The 13,857-nt window shown below is 52.0% G+C and overlaps 1 protein-coding gene across 10 annotated transcripts in view; it reads right to left on the bottom strand.

Moving 5' to 3' along the window:
- The window catches only part of LOC123765105 (PDZ and LIM domain protein 3), a 92,331-nt gene that overhangs the window by 42,746 nt on the left and 35,728 nt on the right, over nt 1-13,857 (bottom strand). The window lies entirely within an intron of this gene.

Genomic DNA, 13,857 nt, shown 5'->3' with positions numbered 1-13,857 from the left:
TGTGGCCAGCGTGAAGGCCTACAGGTGTTGTGGCCAGCGTGAAGGGCTACAGGTGTTGTGGCCAGCGTGAAGGGCTACAGATGTTGTGGCCAGCGTGAGGGCTACAGGTGTTGTGGCCAGCGTGAGGGCTACAGGTGTTGTGGCCAGCGTGAGGGCTACAGGTGTTGTGGCCAGCGTGAAGGCCTACAGGTGTTGTGGCCAGCGTGAGGGCTACAGGTGTTGTGGCCAGCGTGAAGGGCTACAGGTGTTGTGGCCAGCGTGAGGGCTACAGGTGTTATGGCCAGCGTGAGGGCTACAGGTGTTGTGGCCAGCGTGAAGGGCTACAGGTGTTGTGGCCAGCGTGAAGGGCTACAGGTGTTGTGGCCAGCGTGAGGGCTACAGGTGTTGTGGCCAGCGTGAAGGGCTACAGGTGTTGTGGCCAGCGTGAGGGCTACAGGTGTTATGGCCAGCGTGAGGGCTACAGGTGTTGTGGCCAGCGTGAAGGGCTACAGGTGTTATGGCCAGCGTGAGGGCTACAGGTGTTGTGGCCAGCGTGAGGGCTACAGGTGTTGTGGCCAGCGTGAAGGGCTACAGGTGTTGTGGCCAGCGTGAGGGCTACAGGTGTTATGGCCAGCGTGAGGGCTACAGGTGTTGTGGCCAGCGTGAGGGCTACAGGTGTTGTGGCCAGCGTGAGGGCTACAGGTGTTGTGGCCAGCGTGAAGGCCTACAGGTGTTGTGGCCAGCGTGAGGGCTACAGGTGTTGTGGCCAGCGTGAAGGGCTACAGGTGTTGTGGCCAGCGTGAGGGCTACAGGTGTTATGGCCAGCGTGAGGGCTACAGGTGTTGTGGCCAGCGTGAGGGCTACAGGTGTTGTGGCCAGCGTGAAGGGCTACAGGTGTTGTGGCCAGCGTGAAGGGCTACAGGTGTTGTGGCCAGCGTGAAGGGCTACAGGTGTTGTGGCCAGCGTGAGGGCTACAGGTGTTGTGGCCAGCGTGAAGGGCTACAGGTGTTGTGGCCAGCGTGAAGGGCTACAGGTGTTGTGGCCAGCGTGAAGGGCTACAGGTGTTGTGGCCAGCGTGAAGGGCTACAGGTGTTGTGGCCAGCGTGAGGGCTACAGGTGTTGTGGCCAGCGTGAAGGGCTACAGGTGTTGTGGCCAGCGTGAAGGGCTACAGGTGTTGTGGCCAGCGTGAAGGGCTACAGGTGTTGTGGCCAGCGTGAAGGGCTACAGGTGTTGTGGCCAGCGTGAGGGCTACAGGTGTTGTGGCCAGCGTGAGGGCTACAGGTGTTGTGGCCAGCGTGAAGGGCTACAGGTGTTGTGGCCAGCGTGAAGGGCTACAGGTGTTGTGGCCAGCGTGAAGGGCTACAGGTGTTGTGGCCAGCGTGAAGGGCTACAGGTGTTGTGGCCAGCGTGAGGGCTACAGGTGTTGTGGCCAGCGTGAAGGGCTACAGGTGTTGTGGCCAGCGTGAAGGGCTACAGGTGTTGTGGCCAGCGTGAAGGGCTACAGGTGTTGTGGCCAGCGTGAGGGCTACAGGTGTTGTGGCCAGCGTGAAGGGCTACAGGTGTTGTGGCCAGCGTGAAGGGCTACAGGTGTTGTGGCCAGCGTGAAGGGCTACAGGTGTTGTGGCCAGCGTGAAGGGCTACAGGTGTTGTGGCCAGCGTGAAGGGCTACAGGTGTTGTGGCCAGCGTGAAGGGCTACAGGTGTTGTGGCCAGCGTGAAGGGCTACAGGTGTTGTGGCCAGCGTGAAGGGCTACAGGTGTTGTGGCCAGCGTGAAGGGCTACAGGTGTTGTGGCCAGCGTGAAGGGCTACAGGTGTTGTGGCCAGCGTGAAGGGCTACAGGTGTTGTGGCCAGCGTGAAGGGCTACAGGTGTTGTGGCCAGCGTGAAGGGCTACAGGTGTTGTGGCCAGCGTGAAGGGCTACAGGTGTTGTGGCCAGCGTGAAGGGCTACAGGTGTTGTGGCCAGCGTGAAGGGCTACAGGTGTTGTGGCCAGCGTGAAGGGCTACAGGTGTTGTGGCCAGCGTGAAGGGCTACAGGTGTTGTGGCCAGCGTGAAGGGCTACAGGTGTTGTGGCCAGCGTGAAGGGCTACAGGTGTTGTGGCCAGCGTGAAGGGCTACAGGTGTTGTGGCCAGCGTGAAGGGCTACAGGTGTTGTGGCCAGCGTGAAGGGCTACAGGTGTTGTGGCCAGCGTGAAGGGCTACAGGTGTTGTGGCCAGCGTGAAGGGCTACAGGTGTTGTGGCCAGCGTGAAGGGCTACAGGTGTTGTGGCCAGCGTGAGGGCTACAGGTGTTGTGGCCAGCGTGAAGGGCTACAGGTGTTGTGGCCAGCGTGAAGGGCTACAGGTGTTGTGGCCAGCGTGAAGGGCTACAGGTGTTGTGGCCAGCGTGAAGGGCTACAGGTGTTGTGGCCAGCGTGAAGGGCTACAGGTGTTGTGGCCAGCGTGAAGGGCTACAGGTGTTGTGGCCAGCGTGAAGGGCTACAGGTGTTGTGGCCAGCGTGAAGGGCTACAGGTGTTGTGGCCAGCGTGAAGGGCTACAGGTGTTGTGGCCAGCGTGAAGGGCTACAGGTGTTGTGGCCAGCGTGAAGGGCTACAGGTGTTGTGGCCAGCGTGAAGGGCTACAGGTGTTGTGGCCAGCGTGAAGGGCTACAGGTGTTGTGGCCAGCGTGAAGGGCTACAGGTGTTGTGGCCAGCGTGAAGGGCTACAGGTGTTGTGGCCAGCGTGAAGGGCTACAGGTGTTGTGGCCAGCGTGAGGGCTACAGGTGTTGTGGCCAGCGTGAAGGGCTACAGGTGTTGTGGCCAGCGTGAAGGGCTACAGGTGTTGTGGCCAGCGTGAAGGGCTACAGGTGTTGTGGCCAGCGTGAGGGCTACAGGTGTTGTGGCCAGCGTGAGGGCTACAGGTGTTGTGGCCAGCGTGAAGGGCTACAGGTGTTGTGGCCAGCGTGAGGGCTACAGGTGTTGTGGCCAGCGTGAAGGGCTACAGGTGTTGTGGCCAGCGTGAGGGCTACAGGTGTTGTGGCCAGCGTGAGGGCTACAGGTGTTGTGGCCAGCGTGAAGGGCTACAGGTGTTGTGGCCAGCGTGAGGGCTACAGGTGTTGTGGCCAGCGTGAAGGGCTACAGGTGTTGTGAACGTCGCACTACCACGCATCAAATAATAACAAAAGAACAATCGTAATTATTTTCTAACAAAATATAAATAATATACATTTATCCAAGTTGGAGTTACTGCCAATGATTTTCATGCGTAGTGTTTCCCTGAGTTGTTGCGCATGCGCGCCTTTTACAACTGACATGGGAGTTAAAATACACAGACAAGCCTCACAGACGACGCTTATAGACAAGCCTCACAGACAACACTTATGTCAGAGTGCACACTCTGTGTTGAACTCCGACTCCTTGCTGTGGCTTTGGTTCAAGGCACGGCAGTTGGAAACCATGAGATGTGGGTCAGATACACTGAGGCGCATCCCAGAGTGTTGCTAGTCAGTCCCGCCCCGCCCTGACTTTTCCCGCCCTTCCCCGCCTTGCAGAGCCCGCCACACGCCGCCCCACGCCGCCCCGCTCCGCCCCGCGCCGCTCCACGCCGCCCGCTCTCTCAATACTGTCATGAGTGATCTACTGAGTTCGTGATAATATCTGATAATGTGTGAAGGCGACGGTGCCAATGTTACGCGTATTTCACTGGGTGGTGAACACTGTAGATGTGCAATGACTTGGCCTAGCGCGGTGTGTCTCGTGCCAGCCCCCACGGCAGGGTCCCTGGGTGTAGCCAGCCCCAACGGCAGGGTCCCTGGGTGTAGCCAGCCCCAACGGCAGGGTCCCTGGGTGTAGCCAGCCCCAACGGCAGGGTCCCTGGGTGTAGCGAGCCTCAACGGCAGGGTCCCTGGGTGTAGCCAGCCCCAACGGCAGGGTCCCTGGGTGTAGCCAGCCCCAACGGCAGGGTCCCTGGATGTAGCCAGCCCCAACGGCAGGGTCCCTGGGTGTAGCCAACCTCAACGGCAGGGTCCCTGGGTGTAGCCAGCCTCAACGGCAGGGTCCCTGGGTGTAGCCAACCTCAACGGCAGGGTCCCTGGGTGTAGCCAGCCCCAACGGCAGGGTCCCTGGGTGTAGCCAGCCCCAACGGCAGGGTCCCTGGGTGTAGCCAGCCCCAACGGCAGGGTCCCTGGGTGTAGCCAGCCCCAACGGCAGGGTTCCTGGGTGTAGCCAGCCCCAACGGCAGGGTCCCTGGGTGTAGCCAGCCTCAACGGCAGGGTCCCTGGGTGTAGCCAGCCCCAACGGCAGGGTCCCTGGGTGTAGCTAGCCCCCAACGGCAAGGTCCCTGGGTGTAGCTAGCCCCAACGGCAGGGTCCCTGGGTGTAGCCAGCCCCAACGGCAGGGTTCCTGGGTGTAGCCAGCCCCAACGGCAGGGTCCCTGGGTGTAGCCAGCCCCAACGGCAGGGTCCCTGGGTGTAGCTAGCCCCCAACGGCAAGGTCCCTGGGTGTAGCTAGCCCCAACGGCAGGGTCCCTGGGTGTAGCCAGCCCCAACGGCAGGGTCCCTGGGTGTAGCCAGCCCCAACGGCAGGGTCCCTGGGTGTAGCCAGCCCCAACGGCAGGATCCCTGGGTATAGCACAACTCCTAACCATAAATAACATAGACCATAACATTTGTTGGACCATTCATTCAGTCTGTCCAGGTCATCTTGTAGCCTCGTACTGTCTTCCTCTGTTTTAATCCTTCTCATAATTTTTGCATCATCAGCAAACAATGAGAGGAACGATTCTAAACCCTCTGGAACATCATTTACATATATCAGAAACATATTTTTTTTTTTTAGTACATGAGGTACATCTGCTTTAGTGCAGCTACCCTAGACTATATGAAGTGGAGTACATCAGAAACAGTATAGGTCCAAGGACTAAACTCTGCGGGACTCTCACTCTCACACACACACACACACACACGGAAGGTGTGTGTAAATCACGAAAATTAACACGTGATGCAAAATGTGACAGTGTCAGACCACGAAGGAAGGATTAAGACCGGAATTTCCTTAAGTACTATCGTATTTAATAATACATCTTCAGAAGGATGAATTATTGACCATCAGAAGGATGAATTATTGACCATCAGAAGGATGAATTATTGACCATCAGAAGAATGAATTATTGACCATCAGAAGGATGAATTATTGACCATCAGAAGGATGAATTATTGACCATCAGAAGGATGAATTATTTACCTCTCGACTGTCAATGAACCGGTATACAGATTTCTGAGCCTATTAGGCTCTATCATATCTACATTTCAAGATGAGTATGGAGTCTATCAAATATCAAATGAAGATTTGATAGAGCCCAACAGGCTCCAGAATCTGTACACCAGTTGACTGACAGTCGAGAGGCGTGACAAAAGAGCCAAAGCTCAACCCTCTCAAGCACAACTATGTGAGCACGTTCCCCTCTAGGTCTTGTTGTCAAAACTGTTATTTACCTAAAGACATTAATGGTGCCACCTGTGGGCTGTTGCTGCTGGAATGCTACTGCAGGCGACCGCTGGCATCAAGGCTAAGTACTTCAAAAGAAAGCACCAAACCATTGACAAACTTAATTTAGCACGAGCAAATGATGAGGAAAGCAGACGTAGCGTGAATGGAAGGCAGTGACGCACGACCCAACATGATGAAGCAACTCATCACATAAATATTATTAAATGCTTGTCTAGAAGACCTTTGGAATACGGGCGGTCTAATATAAAAATTGTCCGAGGTGGAAAACTTTATTGCATTTAGACATTGCTATTAGGCAACATAAACAAATACGTGGTAAATTCGCATGCTCAGATGTGTTTATAAATAGTGGGAGTGTGGGTGGGTGCCTGTCTTGGCGTCACTGTGGGGTGTCAGGCCTGGCACCAGGGTGGGTGTCAGGCCTGGCACCAGAGTGGGCGTCATGCCTGGCACCAGAGTGGGTGTCAGGCCTGGCACCAGAGTGGGTGTCATGCCTGGCACCAGAGTTGGGTGTCAGGCCTGGCACCAGAGTGGGTATCAGGCCTGGCACCAGAGTGGGTGTCAGGCCTGGCACCAGAGTGGGTGTCATGCCTGGCACCAGAGTGGGTGTCATGCCTGGCACCAGAGTGGGTGTCAGGCCTGGCACCAGAGTGGGTGTCATGCCTGGCACCAGAGTGGGTGTCATGCCTGGCACCAGAGTGGGTGTCAGGCCTGGCACCAGAGTGGGTGTCATGCCTGGCACCAGAGTTGGGTGTCAGGCCTGGCACCAGAGTGGGTATCAGGCCTGGCACCAGAGTGGGTGTCAGGCCTGGCACCAGAGTGGGTGTCATGCCTGGCACCAGAGTGGGTGTCATGCCTGGCACCAGAGTGGGTGTCAGGCCTGGCACCAGAGTGGGTGTCATGCCTGGCACCAGAGTGGGTGTCAGGCCTGGCACCAGTGTGGGTGTCAGGCCTGGCACCAGTGTGGGTGTCATGCCTGGCACCAGAGAGGGTATCATGCCTGGCACCAGAGTGGGTGTCAGGCCTGGCACCAGAGTGGGTGTCATGCCTGGCACCAGAGTGGGTGTCAGGCCTGGCACCAGAGTGGGTGTCATGCCTGGCACCAGAGTGGGTGTCAGGCCTGGCACCAGAGTGGGTGTCATGCCTGGCACCAGAGTGGGTGTCATGCCTGGCACCAGAGTGGGTGTCAGGCCTGGCACCAGAGTGGGTGTCAGGCCTGGCACCAGAGTGGGTGTCATGCCTGGCACCAGAGTGGGTATCAGGCCTGGCACCAGAGTGGGTGTCAGGCCTGGCACCAGAGTGGGTGTCAGGCCTGGCACCAGAGTGGGTGTCATGCCTGGCACCAGAGTGGGTGTCATGCCTGGCACCAGAGTGGGTGTCATGCCTGGCACCAGAGTGGGTGTCATGCCTGGCACCAGAGTGGGTGTCATGCCTGGCACCAGAGTGGGTGTCATGCCTGGCACCAGAGTGGGTGTCATGCCTGGCACCAGAGTGGGTGTCAGGCCTGGCACCAGAGTGGGTGTCAGGCCTGGCACCAGGGTGGGTGTCAGGCCTGGCACCAGAGTGGGTGTCAGGCCTGGCACCAGAGTGGGTGTCAGGCCTGGCACCAGAGTGGGTGTCAGGCTGGCACCAGAGTGGGTGTCATGCTGGCACCAGAGTAGGTGTCATGCTGGCACCAGAGTGGGTGTCATGCTGGCACCAGAGTGGGTGTCAGGCCTGGCACCAGAGTGGGTGTCAGACCTGGCACCAGAGTGGGTGTCAGGCCTGGCACCAGAGTGGGTGTCAGGCCTGGCACCAGAGTGGGTGTCAGGCCTGGCACCAGAGTGGGTGTCAGACCTGGCACCAGAGTGGGTGTCAGGCCTGGCACCAGAGTGGGTGTCAGGTCCGTCCTCAAGTTATGCTCGGCCCAGCTCCAATCAATCCCAAAGACACATTCACAAATTGTAACGTAATGTGTAACCTTCTAAAAATAAAAATTAATATTAACGTACAGTACATTATATTTTTATGTATAGTAATGCCAAAGATAGGTTAGGTTATGTGTTTTGGTGGTAATAATTTGAATTTGCAATACTGGGCGTAACATATAAACTCCATTCAAGTATAAGAAGAGTAAGCAGCACTTTTCATGACAACTTTGAACGTCATCAGTTATGTGTAAAGGGACTGACGCCTGTTGAGTAGTACTGCTAGGTGGTCGCTAGAGACTGCTGCCAGGGGATCGCTACCCTCTGCATTGTGACCCCGCTCAGCGTGTGGCTGAGGTACTCTGCCAGCGAGTAGCTGGAGAGCGGTCGTTGGGGTACAGGCACCTCATGACACTGTCAGTGGGCTGGCCCACTGACAGGTGAACTCGCCGGTGTTCTTCTCAGTAAGGTTGGATACGCTACTGGAGATTGATGAACTCTGCACGTGAAGCATGTTTGATATCCTGAGCGAAATGATTGTACATTGGTGTAGTAATAGGCCTATCTGTTCTTTATATATTATTTATGGTGACGGTGAACATATATATACTTAACGGTGGTGGAAAGATATTTAATTACATTGACGAAAGGAACAGTGTTTTGTTCATCCCCTCCTTTATTTTAATGCACTAAATAGCCACTTTCTTGAAAGTCCACGACCGATTTGGGGTTGGATACTCTCATTTTGGTTCTACCATCAAAGAACCCGGTTGCGACCCATACTGGCCGTAACAGTTCACTCCCAGCAGCTGGGGACCGTAACAGTTCACTCCCAGCAGCTGGGGCCGTAACAGTTCACTCCCAGCAGCTGGGGCCGTAACAGTTCACTCCCAGCAGCTGGGGCCGTAACAGTTCACTCCCAGCAGCTGGGGCCGTAACAGTTCACTCCCAGCAGCTGGGGCCGTAACAGTTCACTCCCAGCAGCTGGGGCCGTAACAGTTCACTCCCAGCAGCTGGGGCCGTAACAGTTCACTCCCAGCAGCTGGGGCCGTAACAGTTCACTCCCAGCATTCCTTCACTTTTTTGTAAAACAAAAATCGTAATTTGTTTACGAAAATTTATCTAAATAACTTTGAAGTTATTAGAAGAGAGTGTTAGAGTAGTTCATCCTACGATAATGCCACCAAAGAAAATGTATCCGCAAAAGTGTTTATAGAAAACGAAAGCGATTTAACAATTCATGGGAAACTGCAAGTATGATATCAGTTGACCATTTCAATTTTCTTTTTCTTTCCATATATTGGATGAAATAGATTTTTGTTTCAGAGAACTCCTTATATAGATTACTCAAAATAGGGAAAAGAGGAATGTCCATTGCCATTCCAAATGTCTCTATAAAGTATTTTTCCATTAAAACTAAAGTAATTGCCTTTTAATGCCCAATTTAATCACTTTACCAATGATTTTAACCGGTATGATCAAATGAATATTTAGGAAGTTCATATGACATACCCTCGTAGCATACGGTAAAATGAATAAATTTGTCTTCTGGGTTGGCTGCAACCTAAACGACCATAGCATAGGGCGTGTTGCTCTAAATAACAATTTTTGCTTCTGAAGAAAATACACCGAAACCCCGTAAACCAAAATATATAATAAGGGGAAAAAAAGGAAGCTATTCATGCTAGTGGTGGGGCGCCACAGGAGGGGTGCGGGACAATGCTGAACTAGCACGGCAGTTGTCCAACGTCCATGAGTCAGAGTTTGGCATCAGGTTCTGCATGGCGGCATAGTAACCCTTACATCATGTTATTAACCAACACACAACGTTACTAACCAATACACCACGTTACCAGCCACACGTTATCAACACAAAACGTTATCAACAACCACGTTACTAACCATAAGTTACTAAGATAACACGTTACAAGAACCACATTATCAAAATAACACGTTACCACCACGTATAACCAGCACGTTACCAACTAACGCGTTACGAACCAACGCATTACCAACTAAAGGACCGCTCAATACACAAACCATCAACGTCCTCCGCGCGTTTCCCAACAACGGACATTTGAAGAAACACTGCTTTCAAAAGATTGGTTGACCGGCCCTCTTTTACAAGAAAATGTGTTGAACAACATAAGAGACTACAAGTGTTCCGCGGTCGTCAACACGTGTTCTGCGGTCATCAACTAACTAGTTTAACTAGTCGCTAAAACAGCTGGGACAGCAACTGTCCCATGACTAGATCGCTATAAGACGGCCGGGGCTGGAGCCGTCCCTTGAAAATACCAAATGGGATAGTTCCAGGCCCGTTTCCCACATCTCTCTCTCTCTCCCCTCCCCCTCTTCTCCACTTCTGTCCCCTCCCCCTCCCCTACTCTCCCCTCCCCGACTGGCACGCCCCCCCCCCCCCTCCACAACCATCCACTCTGAAGCTTCCTGGTGTCACTGCCAACTTTCCTGCTTCCCTCAATTATGTAACTTGTGAACGGTGGATGTTGGGGACGCTGGTGGGGGAGGTGGGGAGAGAGATGGGGGTGGAGCTGCCAAGCAGATGAAGATAGTAGTAGAGAGAGAGACCAGGACCCATACGACAAGAAGTGGGGGTCGTAGAGTAAGAACTAGGGGTCGTAAGAGAGGAGCTTGGTGCAGGGCCGAGCTCAGACCAGCGGTCACTGACAACACACCATCAGATAATGTACTTCAGCGACAGATACACATTAAAATAAGCAATATTAATATTACGAGCCGCCATTGCAACTTGTACAACCCCCTCCCCCCCCCCCCCCCCATACACCACCAATGGTAAGGCAACCAGTTGGGATGTTCATCCTGTCTCTCGTGCCCAGACTCATCTGGGACTTGCTTAACTCTCTTCCCAAGTGAATAGTTTATCAAAGATATTAACATTTACTAGCCCGTAAACTTACGTTATCTTGCGGGTGCAAAGTGAGAGAATCTTTTGAGAACAGTATTTATATATGCCAAAAAGTGTTTTTCCATCTCCAACAATGCGGGGTTTATTATTCTATTCCTACACATATTGTGGGTGGAGTCAAGTGAGGAGTAAGGCGGGAAGTGTGTGTGTGGAGTGATGGATAAGCTTGTACTCATCTATATTTATTCTATTTACTCACCCATATGTGCTTGCTGAACTGGACGCATCGCCTGGGCCATGTGTATTAACCAATGATGGGCTGGCATGTATGAGTGTGTGGTCATTACCCTCCCTTGCACTCCCCCCCCCCCTTCCCCCCGGCACTCCCCCACCCCTCCCCTGCTCTAGCGGTGTACCAATCAACCCGCACACTCCCTCTGGCCTTTATTAGCGTTCAGAGATGCATTGACTACTTCGTCATTCTTGCGCCTAATTGATATTTAAACCAGTACGCCTTTAGCTTGCAGAAAGTAGTATTGGTTGTATTACTCCGAGATTTTTCGTCTCTGGAGAACAACTGAGATAAATAGTATACTGTTGGTGACAACAACGAGGGAGCTGGCGCCCCACACACATTCATCTAACATGTACGCTAGCTCCACAAATACCGGTCTGACACACAAACAGGAAGAGTAGAACTGAGACTGACATGGATCTGTAGACTTTCAGTAGCAGAGATATCAGTCCCAGAAGACAGAAATATTGGTTTGTCTCCTTTACTTTGGCCAGAAGTCAGCGCTCAGGGCTCCCTAGCCCCGCCCCTTGTAAATATATTACTCCATGGAAGGGATGTGGAGAACACAGTACATATGTTCACTAGTGCTCCGCACCCTACCTCTCCCTAATGATAAGTATCCGGTTGTTCAGGTACCCCCATAGTCCCGTGTGAGTGTTCACACCGGCCTGTTACTGCAGATCAATATATGGCGCGACAGAAGTAAATATGTTGCTTGTACCCTAGCCATGTTGCTGAATCACCAGCTGGCTGTCGCCAGTAAATCCGTCACCTGCTGATTCACTGTTGTCACCGCCAGACTTGGTACCACCTGACCTTGTGCTATCATCAGCGACTCTATCATGTGCTAGATCACTTCTGTTAACATCATTTTTGTTATCTGCTGACTTGCTGTTCTCTCCAGCATATCATCACTAAATGGCAAGTATTTTTGCTCGTATATCAGCCACCAGCCGGCCTGTGTTGTGACCAGTTGACCAATCACGATAATATTACCCGTGTGACGCAGGAACATCAACCATGATAAATGAAGCAAACAAGTTACAGTGAACGATCCGCGGACGGTGGACCAACACATAATGTTCCTCAAGAGCAATAAACTCTGCTCTCTGCGCTCTGTGAATGTGACTCCAAGCACGTGCTTGATGCACCTGAATCCCCATATAACACGTGTAGCGAGCAGTCAACAGCGTTAATAAGCAACTGAAGGAAAAAAATAGCCTTAAGTTGCTTTCATGACCCGTTACACCAGACTTCCAAACACTTAAACAGGTGACCTTTTCGCCGCGGTGGTCAGTCTTTATAAGAGTCAGATCATTAAGCAGTAACACCGTATGTGGGTTTTACTGCCCGGGGAATGTGAGTGTTTATATGTGGTGATGAACGTAGGGTCCGCCCACCGCGGCCACGTTATGAAGCGCCAGCCAATAGTGAGACACAAGCAGGTGAGGTAGAGGTGTTGACCAGTAACATGAGCCAGAATATTGTAGCGAGTCTTCAGCGATGGTTTCGAAATACATCACTTTTTTTTTCGTATATTTAATGATTCAACTCTTCGATGAATCTTCAGAAAGGTTGAGAAAATAACGAACTAAATATACGTACAATGTCTGCACAAAATATTTATAGAAGGCTTCCACATGCAATGTTTATAGGCACTGTTTATAAACGTCGCAGTAAACACAAACATGGCGCCATCTCGTGTGTTTATATTGTTTATCTTTGTGAGCCCAAGGCTCAAGGAGCACCTGGACCACACTCCTCACCTGTCACACCTTTGGCGTCACCCTTCCTGAGAACACTGTACCGTGTACCTCACCCTTACTGAATACACTGTATGATGTACGGCAGCCTCCCTCAGTACACTGAACAATGTACCTTACCCTCCCTGGGTACACTGTCCCATGTACCTTACCCTCACTGACTACACTGTACCATGTACCTTACCCCTCAATGAGTACACTGAACCATATACCTTACCCTCATTGACTACACTGAACCATCTACCTTACCCTCACTGACTACACTGTACCATGTACCTTACCCCCTCAATGAGTACACTGAACCATATACCTTACCCTCATTGACTACACTGAACCATCTACCTTACCCTCACTGACTACACTGAACCCTTACTGAGTACACTATACCATGTAACACAACCTTCCTGAACAGACTGTACATGATCACCCTTACTGCAAACACTGCACGATATACCTCACAGAGTACACTTGTGTACACTTGCAAGTGTACCTCACAGAGTACACTTTCATCTCGTTCACTACAGTACACTTGCGTCAATGCCAACAGAGAGGAGAAAGGCGAGAACAAAATTAGAGTTCACAAAGAGAAAGGTAAAGAAGAGACTAGAGAGCTCAAGGGAGGAGGGGGGAGATGGCTAAGACGGATCACGCTTGTTAAGAATATTAGAGCAGTTAACTACGTTCAGAGCAAGGGCAGAGTCAGCAGCAGCAGAGCCAGGTCAAAGGTTCATGTTGGGCATGTTGTCTTTGAGGTTTTTGTTGGGTATGTTGAGCATGAGGTTTATGTTGGGCATGTTGAGCATGAGGAACACGTTGGGCATGTTGAACATGAGGAATATGTTGAACATGTTGTGCGTGAGGTTCGTGTTGGACAGACCCGTCAGGACAGGGTAGAGGAAGGTGTACAGGAGCGCTGCCTGAACAAGTAGAGGTGAGCCAGGCGATAGTGCGACCCCATCACCATACTAATATTTAGACAGTGATCCTCCACGATACTCACACAATGCCAAAATGGTTGAACCTTTTTTCACTGTTTCCGTGATTACTGTATTATTTCCTCAATAATGAAATTATTTAACGAAAGCTCATTTATTATGTAAACAAACAAGTTTAAATGCACTCTGTAGCGATTATGTATCAATCACTGTATCGAAGGACAAAAAGTTTCCCTAATCCATCAAAGCAGCTTTCAAAGGAGAGAACCATTTGTCAGTAGTGCAGGCTATTAAACACATGGCTCTGTATGACTAACCATCCTGCGAGATGGGGACTTGTATTACTCTACTACCTTATTCAATCTTGTGTTGTTGATATCCTCAAAATGCATCCGGAGTCTGCCAGTGCAGACCGCTTATCACATGCCTCTGTATGACTAACCATCCTGTGTGATGGGGATTTTTTAGCATCACCTAGTTAGCTTTTTTGACACACTGTACTCCACTTCATATAGTCTAGGGTAGCTGCACTAATGCAAATGTACCTCATATCTTAATAAAAAAAAAAAAAAAAAAAGTTAATGAGTGCAGTGCAGACCGCTTA

This window comes from Procambarus clarkii, chromosome 29 (genome assembly GCF_040958095.1).
Source record: "Procambarus clarkii isolate CNS0578487 chromosome 29, FALCON_Pclarkii_2.0, whole genome shotgun sequence".
NCBI classification, from domain to species: Eukaryota; Metazoa; Arthropoda; class Malacostraca; order Decapoda; family Cambaridae; genus Procambarus; species Procambarus clarkii.
This window is presented reverse-complemented; position numbering and strand designations above follow the sequence as displayed.